Source organism: Mytilus trossulus, chromosome 2 (assembly GCF_036588685.1).
Source record: "Mytilus trossulus isolate FHL-02 chromosome 2, PNRI_Mtr1.1.1.hap1, whole genome shotgun sequence".
In the NCBI taxonomy this organism is placed as follows: domain Eukaryota; kingdom Metazoa; phylum Mollusca; class Bivalvia; order Mytilida; family Mytilidae; genus Mytilus; species Mytilus trossulus.
Window position 1 is genome coordinate 47,105,569 of NC_086374.1, and position 12,646 is coordinate 47,118,214.

At 31.8% G+C, this 12,646-nt stretch overlaps 6 non-coding genes across 6 annotated transcripts; 2 read left to right on the top strand and 4 right to left on the bottom strand.

Moving 5' to 3' along the window:
* Positions 1–4,357: 4,357 nt before the first annotated feature.
* Trnal-aag (transfer RNA leucine (anticodon AAG)) lies at positions 4,358–4,439 on the bottom strand. The gene has a single exon. It is a non-coding gene; the product is annotated as a tRNA-Leu (tRNA).
* An 809-nt stretch (positions 4,440–5,248) lies between these two features.
* On the top strand, positions 5,249–5,339 carry Trnam-cau (transfer RNA methionine (anticodon CAU)). Its single transcript is given in 2 exon segments — positions 5,249–5,285; positions 5,304–5,339. It is a non-coding gene; the product is annotated as a tRNA-Met (tRNA).
* A 309-nt stretch (positions 5,340–5,648) lies between these two features.
* Trnal-aag (transfer RNA leucine (anticodon AAG)) lies at positions 5,649–5,730 on the bottom strand. Its single transcript has one exon. It is a non-coding gene; the product is annotated as a tRNA-Leu (tRNA).
* A 3,004-nt stretch (positions 5,731–8,734) lies between these two features.
* On the bottom strand, positions 8,735–8,816 carry Trnal-aag (transfer RNA leucine (anticodon AAG)). The gene has a single exon. It is a non-coding gene; the product is annotated as a tRNA-Leu (tRNA).
* Positions 8,817–9,626: 810 nt separating this feature from the next.
* On the top strand, positions 9,627–9,717 carry Trnam-cau (transfer RNA methionine (anticodon CAU)). The gene is given in 2 exon segments: positions 9,627–9,663; positions 9,682–9,717. It is a non-coding gene; the product is annotated as a tRNA-Met (tRNA).
* A 309-nt stretch (positions 9,718–10,026) lies between these two features.
* Positions 10,027–10,108, bottom strand: Trnal-aag (transfer RNA leucine (anticodon AAG)). The gene has a single exon. It is a non-coding gene; the product is annotated as a tRNA-Leu (tRNA).
* Positions 10,109–12,646: the final 2,538 nt, after the last annotated feature.

Sequence of the window (12,646 nt, forward strand, 5' to 3'; positions counted from 1 at the left end):
TTTTCAGAACTTTGTTAGTGTTATTGATGATAAAAAAATTAGTATTGTACTTTTACAGGAGACTTTTTGGGATAATAATTATATAGATAGTATTAAGCATTTATATCCAGGTAAAATCACTTGTAATAATGGTTTGAATTGTAGACAAGGTGTTGCTGTACTTTCAAATAATTATTGTAAAGATAAAATAAAATTTGTTTATTCTGATGAAAAAGGTAGATTTTTACATGTAACATTTATTGAGAATGAAAAATTGTATAATATTATATCTTTATATGCGCCAAATACGGTAACTGAAAGATCAGAGTTCTTTGAATTTGTAAAACTGTATACGGAGAATATGGACAATCTGATTATTGGAGGCGACTTCAATACTAGTTTGTCTCATTTAGACAGAGGTGGCAAAACAAAACATATTGTAGATGAACCATGTAGAAAATTATATGAAATAGTTAATAATAATAATGTGTATGATGTGTGGCGTGCTAGAAACACCCACAGTAGAATATTTTCATGGAAACGTATTAGTAATAATGAATTACAACAGAGTAGGATAGATTATTTTTTAGTTAGTAGACAATTGTCACCATGTATTCAAAATGTATATTATAACTTAACTAGTTTAAGTGATCATGCTTTTGTTATATTGAATGTAAACTGTAATAATATAGAAAAGGGTCCTGGTTTGTGGATTCTTAACAATACACTTTTACATAATGAACAGTATGTTAGAAGAGTTAAGGAAATTATAACTGTAGAAAAAGAAAATGAATTATATGAAAGAGATATTTTGATATGGTGGGATAATCTAAAGTATAAAATTAAAAGATATTCCCAAATCTTTTCTTCTTCTATAGCTAAAGAGAATAGAAGAGATTATTTTAGATTAGAAAAGCAAATTAATAATTTATGTGAAAAAGCTGCCAATGGCAATGATATTGATATAGCTAAATTGGAAAGTTTGAGATTAGAATTGTCTCAATATGAATTGGAAAAATGTAGAGGTGCTGTTCTCAGATCTAAAGCTGTTTGGGCTGTGGAATCAGACAAAAATACAAAATATTTTTTAAATTTAGAAAAATATAAACAGGAGAATAATTCTGTAAAGGAATTGTTGAATGTGAATAATGAATGTGTTAATGACATTAATGGTATTTTAGATTTGCAATATGATTTTTATAAAGAATTGTATACTTGTGTTGATACTGATGATATAAAAATGAATGAATTATTAGATTGTGTAGATGTAAAAATAGATGAAAATGATCATCAATTATGTGAGTCAGATATTTCGTTTGATGAAATAATAAAAGCATTATCTCAAATGTCCAAAAATAAAAGTCCAGGATCAGACGGACTTACTGTTGAGTTTTATTGTCATTTTTATTCTGAGCTTAAGTATGTACTTATGAAACTGTATAATACTATTCAACAAAAGGGATTTTTAAGTAGATCAATGAAATGTGGTGTTATAAGTCTTGTATTTAAGAAAAAAGGTGACAGAAGATCGCTTAAAAATTATAGACCGATATCTCTGTTACAGGTTGATTATAAAATTTTGGCCAGAATAATGGCAAATAGATTTAAAACTGTATTACCAAAAATTGTTTCTGTAGACCAAACTTGTTGTATAATGGGTCGAGATATATCTAATAATGTAGCAAATGTTAGAGATATCATAGAAATTATTGAAAGAGATGAACTTGAAGGTTATATTATTAAAATTGATCAAGAAAAGGCTTTTGATAGAGTGAGCCACTCATATTTATTGAAGGTTTTGAAAAGATATGGTTTTGGAGATAAATTTATCAAATGGATAGAAATATTTTATAATGGTATTAATAGTGCAGTAAAATGCAATGGTTTCTTAACAAACTATTTTTGTATTAAGAATGGTATTAGACAAGGCTGTCCTATAAGTGCATTATTGTATGTTTTAGCTGCTGAGCCTTTACATAGTAAGATTGTTAAAAATGATTTGATAAAAGGTATTGTTGTTCCAAATAGTGGAAAAGAAGGATTAATTTTTCAGCATGCAGACGATACAACTTTATCTGTTTGTAATAAACAATCTATATCAGAAGTTTTCAAAGTTTTTGATTTATATAGTAAAGCAACTGGTGCTAAAATTAATAGACAAAAATCTGAAATTTTGTGTGTTGGAAAGGGAGATTTGTCACCTGTAGAAAAACAGGAGTATGGTTTACAAGTATGTGATAATAATGTACAGTTACTTGGTGTTTATGTTGGAAAAAATAGAAATATATGTGATGATCTAAATTGGAAAGAAAAGATATCAAAATTAAAATCTCTTTTGAATATATGGTTACAAAGGCAATTAACCTTGCAGGGTAGAGTTGTTGTTGTAAATACGTTAATGATGTCTAGATTTTGGTATACGCTTTTTGTATCCTCTATCCCAGAATGGGCTTATAATGAGATAAAGATTTTATGTGTTAATTTTGTATGGAATAAGAGATCTCATTTGGTGAATTATAATGTTATAATAAATCCTAAATGTAATGGAGGTTTGCAATTAGTTGACATGAAATGTAAAATACATGCATTTAGACTAAAGTTTTTAGGAAGATTGATAAATGATGAATATGATGTACTATGGAAGCATACTTTTAAGTATTTTGTGTCAAAGATTTATAATATGAATCTTGGTTTAGAAGTATTGTTTATTCAAGTACCACATTGTGAGTTAAAATGTTTACCGACTGTGTATATAGAAATGTTAGAAGCTTGGTATATCTTGAGACAGAAGTCTGAATTGAAATTAAGTGTAGAAAATATATATGATCAACCACTGTTTAGGAATCCGGAGATTGTTCTGAAGGATAAACCAATACTTTGGTATGATTTTATAAATGCTGGTATTATCACTCTTAAGGATATATGTTATGAGGTTAAAATAGGGTTTTTACCTGATTGTGCTATTGTTGAAATAATACAAAATGTATTTGAAAATGCAAATGTAAATAATGTAATTGATCGTTATCATTGTTTAATATGTGCTATTCCTGATGACTGGAAGCAGACCGTGCAAAGTGAATTGCATCATAGGAATACAAAAAGAACAATAGACATTTCTGTTATTATTAATCATGTACCATTTGAGTTACCATTGTGTACTGTTAATAAGCTGTATAATTGTTTACTAGATGATATTTGTAAAGATCCATGTGGTGTTGAAATGTGGAAAACACTGTTCAATATTGATGATAATGACTTTAGTAAAATGTGGTGTAATGTAAATTTATTCTGGAAACCTGCAAAGTTTATTGAACTAGATTACAAAATACTTCATAATTGTATATTTACTAAAAGTAAATTCAAAAGAATTGGATGGTCTGATGATGATTTATGTGATGTTTGTGGTAGTGAAATTGAAGATCTTTTACATATGTTTATAAACTGTGATGAACTTTTAGAATTTCATAACTATTTGTCTGAATTGTTTGTAAAATTATTTGAAAATTGTGATTCTGACAAAATAAGTGCTGTACAGAGTGAACATTTGCTACTATTTGGGTTAAATTGGAAGATGAAAGGTGTTAATGAAAGTTTTGTTAACTTTCTGCTTTCAACTGCAAGATATTGTATATTTAGAAGAAGGAATATTATAATGAATGGCAAAACAAATGTAAATTTAGTTCAACTTTTCAAGTACACACTGAAACATTATGTCATGTACTTTTATGTGTATATGTGTCAAAAATGTAAAATGAATTCTTTATTTGAAAAGAAATTTTTGCTTGATAATCCTCTGGTTAAAGAAGTAGATGATGATATAATATTTAAATTGTAGTAATTTGAATATCTAAAATGATTGTGTCATGTAGACATTTATACAGAAGCTGGAAATTGAATGTTATAGACATTTCGAATTGATATTGACACTTGTGATAATGATTTATGTATTTTAATGTGTATAATATGATGTCTTATTTTAATAAAGATAAAAAAAAAAAAGCGCGTCAGTCTCATAATCACAAATGACAGAGCGATCTGAAGGTCGTGAGTTCGATCCTCACCCGGGGCATAGTTTTTTTCTACCCGTTACTCTTGTTTTCAACGCATTTCTGATAGTTCTGAAAACTTGTGTCATACATTTGTACCTGTAATATGCTATTTTCTGTAATGTTTGTCATGCATTTTAAAGTGCATTGAGATAGCGTTCAGCATTTGAAATATATATACTATTATCAAGGATTAAACAGAATAATTCTTTTCTATTAAGTATTACAACAATTTTAATATCTTCTGAGTATTAACTTTTTATCCATTTCATATTTTGTCAACCAATGCAAAAATCGATAAACTACTTTTCTAACTTACTAAAAAAATCACTTGGCAGCGGTGGGATTCGAACCCACGCCTCCGAGGAGACTGGTGCCTTAAACCAGCGCCTTAGACCGCTCGGCCACGCTACCGACGCTTTATATGTGAGCTAAATCAAGATATCATTCGTTTACAACATTTACAACTGTACGTATAATATGTCTTATAGGCATACATTACGAAATATTACGTAGAAATATGTTTCTTTATGGTTTTCCTATTTCAAACTAAAAAAAATTCATTGTTTATACTAATTGCAATGCAATCATATTATATATTCCGCTTCTTTCTCTAACCAGATCGAGCTATCCATTATTTGTTAAGTTCAGTTTTTGGGGGGAATGTCTATATATGGTAACATGCATAGTTTTGACTGAGAATTTGATACTCACAAGTAACTTCATACCGGAACGGAGGGGCGGTTTTCACCATTTCACATTGGACGGAACCATGCCATCTAGATTGTTCATTGTTGAGGGCGCGATCGAAGCAACCGTTTAGTCATGGGTAGAAAGTATAACGCTTGAACGCAAGCTCGCTATATCTGATCATCGAAACGTGATAAATGCACGTGCAAAACGGGCAAATTGGAAAGCAAACTATTTCTCGTTAGCAACAAATTGCCTCCGCAGATTATTATTCTGACGAGGGTCTATCTAAGCACGACTCAATTTACCTTTGGAGAAAAGAAAATGAAAAAACCTCTCAAACAATTAAAAGTATTTCAAATAGTAAAGAACTATAAAAGTGAACAACCAACACAGCTCATTATGTTTTGAAATGTGTTTCCTTTAAGATAAATATGTTTCTTTCTGCCCTACATTCACCTTGACAAGTAACTACAATGTTAATGGTAATGTTATGAAGTATTTACACCTTAAATTGGAGTTTTAGAATCATGGCCTCGGTAGCGCAGTAGGTAGCGCGTCAGTCTCATAATCACAAATGACAGAGCGATCTGAAGGTCGTGAGTTCGATCCTCACCCGGGGCATAGTTTTTTTCTACCCGTTACTCTTGTTTTCAACGCATTTCTGATAGTTCTGAAAACTTGTGTCATACATTTGTACCTGTAATATGCTATTTTCTGTAATGTTTGTCATGCATTTTAAAGTGCATTGAGATAGCGTTCAGCATTTGAAATATATATACTATTATCAAGGATTAAACAGAATAATTCTTTTCTATTAAGTATTACAACAATTTTAATATCTTCTGAGTATTAACTTTTTATCCATTTCATATTTTGTCAACCAATGCAAAAATCGATAAACTACTTTTCTAACTTACTAAAAAAATCACTTGGCAGCGGTGGGATTCGAACCCACGCCTCCGAGGAGACTGGTGCCTTAAACCAGCGCCTTAGACAGCTCGGCCACGCTACCGACGCTTTATATGTGAGCTAAATCAAGATATCATTCGTTTACAACATTTACAACTGTACGTATAATATGTCTTATAGGCATACATTACGAAATATTACGTAGAAATATGTTTCTTTATGGTTTTCCTATTTCAAACTAAAAAAATTCATTGTTTATACTAATTGCAATGCAATCATATTATATATTCCGCTTCTTTCTCTAACCAGATCGAGCTATCCATTATTTGTTAAGTTCAGTTTTTGGGGGGAATGTCTATATATGGTAACATGCATTTTTTTTGACTGAGAATTTGATACTCACAAGTAACTTCATACCGGAACGGAGGGGCGGTTTTCACCATTTCACATTGGACGGAACCATGCCATCTAGATTGTTCATTGTTGAGGGCGCGATCGAAGCAACCGTTTAGTCATGGGTAGAAAGTATAACGCTTGAACGCGAGCTCGCTATATCTGATCATCGAAACGTGATAAATGCACGTGCAAAACGGGCAAATTGGAAAGCAAACTATTTCTCGTTAGCAACAAATTGCCTCCGCAGATTATTATTCTGACGAGGGTCTATCTAAGCACGACTCAATTTACCTTTGGAGAAAAGAAAATGAAAAAACCTCTCAAACAATTAAAAGTATTTCAAATAGTAAAGAACTATAAAAGTGAACAACCAACACAGCTCATTATGTTTTTGAAATGTGTTTCCTTTAAGATAAATATGTTTCTTTCTGCCCTACATTCACCTTGACAAGTAACTACAATGTTAATGGTAATGTTATGAAGTATTTACACCTTAAATTGGAGTTTTAGAATCATGGCCTCGGTAGCGCAGTAGGTAGCGCGTCAGTCTCATGAAAAAAGTCGAGTGGACCTTTACATGACAGGACGTTGTTTATTTGTGCAGTGAAAATTTTCTTCTATAATAAGTTATTGCTCGGATTACCAAGCTGAATTATGGAATATTAACATTCTAACTTGTTTTAGAAGTAAGTTCTTTTCATTGATATCGGAAAACCGTCGTTTGAAACTGTTATAAATGTTGTAAATATTGTTGGATTGAAAGAGGCTACCCGAGGGTGAATTATAATACTGTTTTTAATTATATGTACAATGGAGAGACTTCCATCTTTATTGATGAGTACTATAGAAAACGCATGCGAACAATTTCGTAATATAACGTTTACTGTGCATGGTGAAAATGACAGAGCCCGTGTATCTATAGTTTTTACCAATCAAGATAATACTAAGAGTAAAAGAAAATCGAATTCCACCATCAATCGTGATAAAAAACGGATGAAAGAATATAACAATGATGATCATGCAAATAATTCGAATATTGAGAATCATACAGATGTGATTTTTTCAGATCGTTTATCTGAAATTAGTCAAATACCGAGTGAAAAGGTATCGACAAATACCTTAGATATAATGGACTTTGACGATAACCCGTCTGTGGCCTCTGCTACTACAGGTAACATTGAAGTTATAGAGAGTCCAAATATAGAACTGTCAATCGATACGTGTAATGAATTGTCTTTGTCATCAACCTGTTTAACGGGTGAAAATGTAAACAATGTGAATATAAATAAACAAAGAATATCTGGTGATAGAATTAAAAAGAATAAGTGTACCGTAGAAGGAGAACATATAGTAACAAAATGTACAATTAATAAACCGACAGATAATGATATTGTATCCACTACGTCATCAGGTGTACAATCATGTGAAAAATCGAAAGAACATAATAGAATCGTACCAGAAAGTGGAATTTTAAGTAAAATCGTTTTGAAAACAAGCCGGAATGGTTTGGACATTTTGATAGGAAAAACGGAAAGAGGACGTCTGATATTGTTGCGAATGGGCCGTGAAAGGTTGGAACTTCTCGTTCCAGGGGAACCTGAGTACCTTAGGTTTAACAAAGTGGTAACCGAGGACTTTCAAGATGTACGAACAACACCATTAATGAATGATGCAGTGAATGACGGAATATTGAAGATAGAAAAAATTGTAAAAATTAAAAAACTGTAACTTTTTTATTGATATTTTGTAATTTGTTTTTATTGTGAGAAAGTTGGTATGTTTCGGTGAGAAAATGTGAGAAAAAGTTTTAGCTGATTAATGATAATTATATTGTTATGTTGTTTGTTTGTCTTATTATTGCTGATAACTGCCCTAAGATTTAATACTTTCGAATTTTTTTTGCGTAGTGGAATGGAGACCAGCCCTGTGCGAATTATTATTTTGATTGTAACATTTTGTGTCATATGTCGGACAATAAGACTGTATAAACACGTAACTTTGTGATTCTTTCATTGTATTCTGTGTAAGCTTTCTTATAATTGTGAATGTATGAGCTGAATGGTAGATTAGATAGAGATTGAATATAAGTATAGGGATATGATATTTTTCTATAGAAAATGATATGTATATGTATATAAATATGAGACTCGAAAGTAAATTATCAGACACTTATATGTTCGTGACAAATATTTCACGCTATATAAATAATGTTTCAAATGTGATTTGTTTCAGAGAAAGGACAATAACTATTGACAATGTTTTCACTTTTGTGTAACTGAAACTGTGATATGTATATATGAATGTTGATTATAATAAAGATAAAAAAAAAAAGCGCGTCAGTCTCATAATCACAAATGACAGAGCGATCTGAAGGTCGTGAGTTCGATCCTCACCCGGGGCATAGTTTTTTTTCTACCCGTTACTCTTGTTTTCAACGCATTTCTGATAGTTCTGAAAACTTGTGTCATACATTTGTACCTGTAATATGCTATTTTCTGTAATGTTTGTCATGCATTTTAAAGTGCATTGAGATAGCGTTCAGCATTTGAAATATATATACTATTATCAAGGATTAAACAGAATAATTCTTTTCTATTAAGTATTACAACAATTTTAATATCTTCTGAGTATTAACTTTTTATCCATTTCATATTTTGTCAACCAATGCAAAAATCGATAAACTACTTTTCTAACTTACTAAAAAAATCACTTGGCAGCGGTGGGATTCGAACCCACGCCTCCGAGGAGACTGGTGCCTTAAACCAGCGCCTTAGACCGCTCGGCCACGCTACCGACGCTTTATATGTGAGCTAAATCAAGATATCATTCGTTTACAACATTTACAACTGTACGTATAATATGTCTTATAGGCATACATTACGAAATATTACGTAGAAATATGTTTCTTTATGGTTTTCCTATTTCAAACTAAAAAAATTCATTGTTTATACTAATTGCAATGCAATCATATTATATATTCCGCTTCTTTCTCTAACCAGATCGAGCTATCCATTATTTGTTAAGTTCAGTTTTTGGGGGGAATGTCTATATATGGTAACATGCATTTTTTTTGACTGAGAATTTGATACTCACAAGTAACTTCATACCGGAACGGAGGGGCGGTTTTCACCATTTCACATTGGACGGAACCATGCCATCTAGATTGTTCATTGTTGAGGGCGCGATCGAAGCAACCGTTTAGTCATGGGTAGAAAGTATAACGCTTGAACGCGAGCTCGCTATATCTGATCATCGAAACGTGATAAATGCACGTGCAAAACGGGCAAATTGGAAAGCAAACTATTTCTCGTTAGCAACAAATTGCCTCCGCAGATTATTATTCTGACGAGGGTCTATCTAAGCACGACTCAATTTACCTTTGGAGAAAAGAAAATGAAAAAACCTCTCAAACAATTAAAAGTATTTCAAATAGTAAAGAACTATAAAAGTGAACAACCAACACAGCTCATTATGTTTTTGAAATGTGTTTCCTTTAAGATAAATATGTTTCTTTCTGCCCTACATTCACCTTGACAAGTAACTACAATGTTAATGGTAATGTTATGAAGTATTTACACCTTAAATTGGAGTTTTAGAATCATGGCCTCGGTAGCGCAGTAGGTAGCGCGTCAGTCTCATAATCACAAATGACAGAGCGATCTGAAGGTCGTGAGTTCGATCCTCACCCGGGGCATAGTTTTTTTCTACCCGTTACTCTTGTTTTCAACGCATTTCTGATAGTTCTGAAAACTTGTGTCATACATTTGTACCTGTAATATGCTATTTTCTGTAATGTTTGTCATGCATTTTAAAGTGCATTGAGATAGCGTTCAGCATTTGAAATATATATACTATTATCAAGGATTAAACAGAATAATTCTTTTCTATTAAGTATTACAACAATTTTAATATCTTCTGAGTATTAACTTTTTATCCATTTCATATTTTGTCAACCAATGCAAAAATCGATAAACTACTTTTCTAACTTACTAAAAAAATCACTTGGCAGCGGTGGGATTCGAACCCACGCCTCCGAGGAGACTGGTGCCTTAAACCAGCGCCTTAGACCGCTCGGCCACGCTACCGACGCTTTATATGTGAGCTAAATCAAGATATCATTCGTTTACAACATTTACAACTGTACGTATAATATGTCTTATAGGCATACATTACGAAATATTACGTAGAAATATGTTTCTTTATGGTTTTCCTATTTCAAACTAAAAAAATTCATTGTTTATACTAATTGCAATGCAATCATATTATATATTCCGCTTCTTTCTCTAACCAGATCGAGCTATCCATTATTTGTTAAGTTCAGTTTTTGGGGGGAATGTCTATATATGGTAACATGCATAGTTTTGACTGAGAATTTGATACTCACAAGTAACTTCATACCGGAACGGAGGGGCGGTTTTCACCATTTCACATTGGACGGAACCATGCCATCTAGATTGTTCATTGTTGAGGGCGCGATCGAAGCAACCGTTTAGTCATGGGTAGAAAGTATAACGCTTGAACGCAAGCTCGCTATATCTGATCATCGAAACGTGATAAATGCACGTGCAAAACGGGCAAATTGGAAAGCAAACTATTTCTCGTTAGCAACAAATTGCCTCCGCAGATTATTATTCTGACGAGGGTCTATCTAAGCACGACTCAATTTACCTTTGGAGAAAAGAAAATGAAAAAACCTCTCAAACAATTAAAAGTATTTCAAATAGTAAAGAACTATAAAAGTGAACAACCAACACAGCTCATTATGTTTTTGAAATGTGTTTCCTTTAAGATAAATATGTTTCTTTCTGCCCTACATTCACCTTGACAAGTAACTACAATGTTAATGGTAATGTTATGAAGTATTTACACCTTAAATTGGAGTTTTAGAATCATGGCCTCGGTAGCGCAGTAGGTAGCGCGTCAGTCTCATGAGGGGGGTCGAGTGGACCTTTATATGACAGGACGTTGTTTTTGAGTACTGTGAAAATTATACTCTATTATAAGTTATTGCTCGGATTACCAAGCTAAAATATGGATTATTAACATTCTAACTTGTTTTAGAAGTAAGTTCTTTTCATTGATATTGAAAAACCCGTCTTTATTAACTGTTTGAAATGTTGTAAATATTGTTGGATTGAAAGAGGCTACCCGAGGGTGAATTGTATAACTGTTTTTAATTATAATTATAATGGAGAGACTTCCAGCTCTACTGATGAGTACTATAGAAAATGCATGCGAACAATTTCGTAATATCACATTTACTGTTCACGGTGAGAATGACAGAGCCCGTGTTTCTATAGTTTTCACAAATGAAGATAGTACTAAGAGTAAAAGAAAATCAAATTCTACCATCAATCGTAATAAGAAACGAATGAAAGAATATAACAATGACAATGTAAATATTGAGAATAATACAAATGTGATTTGTTCAGATCGTTCATCTGAAATAATTCAAATAACGAGTGAAAAGGTATCGACAAATACCTTAGATATAATGGATTTTGAAGATGACCCGTCTGTGGCCTCCGCTACTACAGGTAACATTGATATTATAGAGAATCCAAATATAGAACTGTCTATCGATACAGGTAATGAATTGTCTATGTCACCAACCTGTTTAACAAGTGAAAGTGTAAACAATGTAAATAAAAATAAACATAGTGTATCTGTTGGGAGAATTGAAAAGAATAAATGCACCGTAGATGAATCAATGTGTACAATTAGTCAAACGATTAATAGTGATAGTGTATCTACTCCGTCAACATGTGATAAATTGAAAGAACGTAATAAAACTGTACAAGCTAGTAGATTTATATATAAAATTGTTTTAAAACAAAACCGAAGTGGTATGGACATATTGATTGGAAAAACGCATAGAGGACTTCTGATATTATATAATATGGGCCATAAAAATGTTGAAACTGTCAATCGCGGGGAACGAGAATACCGGTTATTGAACAAAGTTGTAACCGAGGATTTTAAAGATGTTAGACAAACACAACTGATGACTGATGCAGTCCGTCAAGGAATACTGGAGATTGAAAACGTGGCTTGTGGAAATAAAAAAGTGTAAAATTTGTTTAAGTATTTTATAATTTGTTTTTGTAATGAGAGTGTGTATGTTTCTGTGAGAAAATGGGAAAAAATGTTTTTGCTGAATTATGATAATTGGATTGTGATTTTGTTTGCTTGTCTTATTATTGCTGATAATTGACTTAATATTTAATACTTTTGAATTTATTTGCATGGTGGAATGGAGACCAGCCCTTTGCGATCTTTTATTTCGATTGTATCAATTTTCGTCAAATGTAGGACAATGATACAGTACTGTACAAACACTAAAACTCTTTAATTTTTCATTGTATTCGGTGTAGGCTTTTATAATTTGAATGTATGAGCTGAATGGTAGATTAGAATGAGATTGAATATAAGTATAGGGATATGATGTTCTTCCATAGAAAATGATAGATGAGTATACGAAAGTTGATATTAATCAGATAATTATGTTCGTTAAAAATATTTCACGCAATATAGATAATTTTGCAAATATGATTCATTTTCAGAGAAAGGACAATAAATAATGAAAATGTTTTTATATTTGTGTAAGTGAAACTGTGATATGT